The sequence below is a fragment of the Penaeus japonicus genome, unplaced genomic scaffold, assembly GCF_977035675.1.
Source record: "Penaeus japonicus unplaced genomic scaffold, GWHDUDI00000001_assembly GWHDUDI00000033, whole genome shotgun sequence".
Taxonomy (NCBI): Eukaryota; Metazoa; Arthropoda; class Malacostraca; order Decapoda; family Penaeidae; genus Penaeus; species Penaeus japonicus.
The window spans coordinates 13,997,767-14,005,053 of NW_028234435.1; the positions used below are offsets into that span (position 1 = coordinate 13,997,767).

At 38.1% G+C, this 7,287-nt stretch overlaps 1 long non-coding RNA gene across 4 annotated transcripts in view; it reads left to right on the forward strand.

Moving 5' to 3' along the window:
• The first annotated feature begins 394 nt into the window (after positions 1 to 394).
• LOC122260281 (uncharacterized) overlaps positions 395 to 7,287 on the forward strand; it is a 21,713-nt gene continuing 14,820 nt past the window's right edge. The window contains exon 1 of one of the 4 annotated variants that reach the window (XR_015190439.1): positions 395 to 7,287. This exon is cut by the window's right edge and continues 1,397 nt beyond it. This is a non-coding gene — a long non-coding RNA (uncharacterized LOC122260281). The other 3 variants (XR_015190437.1, XR_015190438.1, XR_015190436.1) reach the window with 3 other exon arrangements.

Consider the following 7,287-nt stretch of genomic DNA (forward strand, 5'->3'; position numbering starts at 1 on the left):
GTGTAGTATTATTAATGTTGACGATGATTACAGTGATAATAGTGTCACACACACACACACAGATAGATAGACTGATACATCATAAATGACATATGTTTATATCATTTTTAATAAGTACATAGAAATTGATAAATTGCCTTTTACATAAAAAAACAAAATCATCACGGCAAACGTATTAAGATAATATGATGTACTGGGCAGACAAGGGTTGATATTTATTTCAAATGAATGCAGCCAAAAAGGATATTGATTCAACCAATCACTTAAAGCAAAAAAAAAATATTGATTCAAAGTAAAAACAATTACTCAAAAGCCCAGTCTTCGTTCGTGGAAATTTGAAATCCCGTTCTTGTAAGCCAAACACCCGTTCTCGTAGTCAGTATCCAGATCCGGATTCATCGTCGGAATGTAAACAAACTTTTTGAATGTCGGCGGATGTTTTCATCACTACAGAGAGAAGTGAAGAAGAAAGAAATAGAATCAGGGAATATAGACTACATATAGTCTAAAACCCTCTAAAAGAAGAAAGAAGAAGAAGATCACTACAGAGGAGTCTAGAACCCTATGAAGAAAATTAAAGTTTCATCGAATACAAAAAAGAAGTTAACCATTCTTCACTACGATAAATTTTCCTAATAACGCCGCGTTACGAAATACCACAAAAGTGGTATCGATGGATTCCTCTCAAGCTTTACTATGCATATATAGTGGAAATAATGCGCGATTCCACCCCTTGGCCCCACAATCTGGGTCCTGATAGTAGTGGAGGGCATGAAGTAGATCAGGGAAATTGCGGGGTAAAATATGAATTCCGCCCATATTTCGTTTGCAAAATCTTAACCCAATTACCTACCTAACTTTGCCTAGTTTTGAAGTTAGCCCTAGCCAAAAGGGGTTTCGCCCCCCTGGACCCCTCCTCCCCCCATTTTAAGGCACTTCATGCTACCTCGAGCTACTTTGGTACATATTTTGTATGCAAAAGCTTAACCCAATTACCTACCTCAGTTTGCTGGTACTATTGGATAAAGACGCAATCACTCGTAATGAAAAAAACAAACCTTTCGGCATGACGTACCTTTAATCATGACGTAACACCATAAACCCTTTTCTTCCGCGAAAGGTTTCTGATGGAAATGAGTAGCGAAACTGTACAAAGCACAACGAAAACTACCAGAAAAGTATTGTGTCGTGCCTAGAGGGTTGGTTGCGTCTTTATTCAAATTTACCACTTTATCTAGTTATGAAGTCAGCCTCTGCCAAGAGGGAGCTACACCCCCCTGTGGACCTCCCCCATTCAGGGCACTTTGTGATACTTATGATGCGTAATTAGTTCTGTAGATGAAAATGCCGCGACCACAAATAACCTTCACACTGCGCCATGATGGCAGCAATTACTGTAAACAATGGGGAATACTGCGCCATCTATCAAGAGAAAAGAATAGTGCATGCAGGTAATTCATTGGAGGTTTCCAGTCCACAGCTTGTTGCTAGCTGTAAATACGTAAGCACAGCCATGTTTGAATTTCAGGGCGAGGATGGTGGTTTTCGAGGTATTTTGCACAAGGTATGCTACACGAAGTACCCTAAAAAGGGGGGTCCAGGGAGGGGTGAAGCCCCCACCTTGGCTAGGGCTTAATTCAAAACTAGGCAAAGTTAGGTAGATAATTGGGTTAAGATTTTGCAAGCGAAATATGCCCCGAAGTAGTACAAAGTAGCATGAAGTGCCTTTTAAAAAGAGACCCAGATTGTGGGGTCCAGGGGTGGAATCGCATATTATTTCCACTATGTATGAACAGTAAAGGTTGAGAGGAATCCATCGATACCATTTTTATGTTATTTCGTAACGCGGCATTATTCAGAAAATTTACTTTTTAGTGCAGTTGAAATCCGAAATTTAACATCAATAGCTCAGTATTTGTTTTTGAAAATGCATATCGTTTCTTTGAATATGAAATACAACTGTCTAAGAAGAATAGAGATATATAGTGGTAGATATTCAGAATAGTTGCCACGATAAAAACCCCGATATTGGTATTGATGGATTCCTCTCACTCTCTGCTCTTAGTCCCAATAGCAGAGGAGGGCATGAAGGAAACCAGGGAAATTGCGGGGTAAAACAGGATTAATGATAGGTTATATGCACACTAATAACCACAGGCTGACACCTAACTAAAGTATGAATAGGTAGGTCAAGGTTGGTAGTATGAAGTACTCCAAAAAGGGTGGTAGGGTCTGGGGGATGGGGGGAGTCTCCTCCTTGGCTAGGACAGAAAGACGCCTAGGTGAGGTTAGGTAGGTTGTTGGATCACGATGTCGTTCAAGATAACTTTCGTGAGGTCTATGATCAACACAACGTAGGCAATTGCGGATTTCTGTGTACATGATACACCATATGGCAGGTCACCCCAGGGGAGATTTCAGGGTATTGTGGCATGCAGGTGGCATTACAGTGTTTGAGTGACATCTATGTGTAATAACCTATTATTTTTATCAGTTTACCATGCAATTTCCCTGGTCTCCTTCATCCCCTCTCCTGCTATCGGTATCAAGATTGTGGGTTATAGGGGTCGAATCATGGATCTTACTCACTGTGTGAGTAGTATAGAGTCAGAGAAATCCATCGATACTAGATTCACTATTCTGAATATTTACCTATATAGCAATTCTGGCACTAAATCACAAGGGAGGGGATGTAGTTTTTTAAGGAAATCATTGGGTAAAACAGGCTGAGATATGATATATATGAAACTGATTTATCATAAACACCACAAAAATAGCTGAAGAAACTTTCTGCCAACACCCAAAATTTATGAGAGTCTATAGTGTGCATCCCAACTTCTGTTGCAATTGCAGAAATATTACCACAAATATGGCTCCCTGTATTTTTTAGAAAATATTTTAACCAAGCAACCCCTATGGTATTTATCTGTTAGGGGCTTTTCCCTCGGACCCCTACCCACAAAGTATTTGTCCTTCTTCTTGGTATGTAGATACAGGATTCTAACTGGCATAAACAAAAAAAGGTACAGTAGTTTTAGCGAGTATGGTCATAATTTTAAGAACCCATCAAAAATTCAGTATGTCACTTTTACTGTGACAAGAATCATGTACCCTGAATCATGAATTCACATAATGGCTTAGGAAGTAAACCAAGAAAATATAACAAAAAACAACCATAATGATGCAATAGTTGAAAACTACAACATAAAACACCAGAATAAATGTTGGAGACACACTAAATGACGCAAACAACAAAACCCAAAACACCTTGCACAAACATGAGAATACACCCTCTCAATTAAGAGACCAAAATACAACTCTAACGTAGGCCCAAACTTTAAACGAAGCACAAAGAACAGAGAAATCCAACCAAACCAAGAAAGCAAACATTTCACTGAACCAGACAAACAAACAAACAAATCACTCCCCAAAGTGCAACATACTCAGACAGCCATGAACAAAGAAAAGAACAAAAGGACAACAAGAAAACACTCATAAACAGTTATGTGCCTTATGGTACAATAACATGGACATTACCAACACCAAGCAAGAATAATGATAGGATAGAAATAAAACAAAGGAATAAGTGTGCTTCCCCTTGTTCAATACCATAAAGAACATCTTCAATATGGTAACAAAAATCATAAGTAATATGAATTCTGACAAACTAGTAATAAATATTTTCATGAAACCATAAAAGAAGTAATGAAAGCTTTAAAGGCATTGTTAGAATTTTGATATGGTAAAACTAATTCTTTGGAATGTAAAATGTCTCAAACAAAAAATTGGAATTATACCATTTGATTTGCAGAGATAATCCAGGTATGACTCTTTCTCTTTTTCTCTCTCTCTCTCTCTCTCTCTCTCTCTCTCTCTCTCTCTCTCTCTCTCTCTCTCTCTCTCTCTCTCTCTCTCTCTCTCTCTCTCTCTCTCTCTCTATCCTTTTAACTTTTATATTTTTATTTATTTTCTTTTTTTTTTGGAGGGGGGTTATATTGTCTTTCTTCTTGTGAGTAAACCTTTCCTTTATGTTTTTTCCCCAGTTGTCAATTTTTTTCATCAGTACCTGTTAACCCAATACCGCCGAGCGCCGTCCACAGACGGCGATTATGTATTATGCATAGCGCCGGGTGCCGGAATGCGCCGTCAATCGTATAATTGATTTAGGCATATGCGTTCGAGAGCCCTGGCATTGCAGCCATGCAAAGACGGAACAGTGCCGGCGGGAATAAGCAAAATGGGTTTCAACTCACTTCCTACCTAGAGGGTTGGTTGCGTCTTTATTCAAATTTACCACTTTGTCTAGTTATGAAGTCAGCCTCTGCCAAGAGGGAGCTACACCCCCCTGTGGAACTCCCCCGTTCAGGGCACTTTGTGATTCTTATGATGCGTAATTAGTTTTGTAGATGAAAATAACCTTCACACTGCACCATGATGGCAGCAATTGAGTCTTCATCTCATATAATCCTCAGGATAGGAAACTAGGACCGATAATGACAAGACCACTCAATAGAGGGCACTCTATGATTATACTGTAAACAATGGGGAATATTGCACCATCTATCGAGAGAACATAACAGTGCATGCAGGTAATTCATTGGGGGTTTCCAGTCCACAGCTTGTCACTAGCCATAAATATGTAAACACAGCCATGTTTGAATTTCAGGGCGAGGATGGTCATTTTCGGGGTATTTTGCACAAGGTATGCTGCACGAAGTGCCCCAAAAATGGGGGTCCAGGGAAGGGGCGAAGCCCCCACCTTGGCTAGGGCTTAATTCAAAACTAGGCAAAGTTAGGTAGATAATTGGGTTAAGATTTTGCAAGTGAAATATGCCCCGAAGTAGTACAAAGTGGCATGAAGTGCCTTTTAAAAAGAGACCCAGATTGTGGGGTCCAGGGTTGGAATCGCATATTATTTCCACTATGTATGAACAGTAGAGGTTGAGAGGAATCCATCGATACCATTTTTATGTTATTTCATAACGCAGCATTATTCGGAAAATTTACCTTCTAGTGCAGTTGAAGTCCGAAATTTAACATCAATAGCTCAGTATTTGTTTTTGAAAATGCATATCGTTTCTTTGAATATGAAATACAACTGTCTAAGAAGAATAGAGATATATAGTGGTAGATAATCAGAATAGTTGCCACGATAAAAACCCCGATATTGGTATTAATGGATTCCTCTCACTCTCTGCTCTTAGTCCCAATAGTAAAGGAGGGCATGAAGGAAACCAGGGAAATTGCAGGGTAAAACAGGATTAATGATAGGTTATATGCACACTAATAACCACAGGCTGACACCTAACTAAAGTAAGAATAAGTAGGTCAAGGTTGGTAGTATGAAGTACTCCAAAAAGGGTGGTAGGGTCTGGGGGATGGGGGGAGTCTCCTCCTTGGCTAGGACAGAAAGACGCCTAGGTGAGGTTAGGTAGGTTGTTGGATCACGATGTCGTTCAAGATAATTTTCGTGAGGTCTGTGATCAACACAACGTAGGCAATTGCAGATTTCTGTGTACATGATACACCATATGGCAGGTCACCCCAGGGGAGATTTCAGGGTATTGTGGCATGCAGGTGGCATTACAGTGTTTGAGTGACATCTATGTGTAATAACCTATTATTTTTATCAGTTTACCATGCAATTTCCCTGGTCTCCTTCATCCCCTCTCCTGCTATCGGTACCAAGATTGTGGGTTATAGGGGTCGAATCATGGATCTTACTCACTGTGTGAGTAGTATAGAGTCAGAGAAATCCATCGATACTAGATTCACTATTCTGAATATTTACCTATATAGCAATTCTGGCACTAAATCACAAGGGAGGGGATGTATTTTTTTAAGGAAATCATTAGGTAAAACAGGCTGAGATATGATATATATGAAACTGATTTATCATAAACACCACAAAAATAGCTGAAGAAACTTTCTGCCAACACCCAAAATTTATGGGAGTCTATAGTGTGCATCCCAACTTCTGTTGCAATTGCAGAAATATTACCACAAATATGGCTCCCTGTATTTTTTAGAAAATATTTTAACCAAGCAACCCCTATGGTATTTATCTGTTAGGGGCTTTTCCCTCGGACCCCTACCCACAAAGTATTTGTCCTTCTTCTTGGTATGTAGATACAGGATTCTAACTGGCATAAACAAAAAAAGGTACAGTAGTTTTAGCGAGTATGGTCATAATTTTAAGAACCCATCAAAAATTCAGTATGTCACTTTTACTGTGACAAGAATCATGTATCCTGAATCATGAATTCACATAATGGCTTAGGAAGTAAACCAAGAAAATATAACAAAAAACAACCATAATGATGCAATAGTTGAAAACTACAACATAAAACACCAGAATAAATGTTGGAGACGCACTAAAGGACGCAAACAACAAAACCCAAAACACCTTGCACAAACATGAGAATACACCCTGTCAATCAAGAGACCAAAATACAATTCTAACGTAGGCCCAAACTTTAAACGAAGCACAAAGAACAGAGAAATCCAACCAAACCAAGAAAGCAAACATTTCACTGAACCAGACAAACAAACAAACAAATCACTCCCCAAAGTGCAACATACTCAGACAGCCATGAACAAAGAAAAGAACAAAAGGACAACAAGAAAACACTCATAAACAGTTATGTGCCTTATGGTACAATAACATGGACATTACCAACACCAAGCAAGAATAATGATAGGATAGAAATAAAACAAAGGAATAAGTGTGCTTCCCCTTGTTCAATACCATAAAGAACATCTTCAATATGGTAACAAAAATCATAAGTAATATGAATTCTGACAAACTAGTAATATATATTTTCATGAAACCATAAGAGAAGTAATGAAAGCTTTAAAGGCATTGTTAGAATTTTGATATGGTAAAACTAATTCTTTGGAATGTAAATTGTCTCAAACAAAAAATTGGAATTATACCATTTGATTTGCAGAGATAATCCAGGTATGACTGAATGAAAGCCAGGCTTAAAAATAAAAATAAATTTTCACAATAAATGAAACTAGCAATGAAAAAAAAATTACAGTAGCAAAAATATATATCATGCAATGACATCAAAACATTACATAAACCAAATTATAGTCCCAAAACTAATAAAAAGAGACTTCTATGCCCCACCACATTTACTGGAACTCAAAAGAAAGCAGTAGACCATTTAATAAAACTGGTGAAAGAATAAAAAAAGACATATTGGGAAAGTTAAATGTACTGTCAAATAATGAGAATTTATCCTAATACCAGAGAAGAACTTACAATAGATATCTATTAAG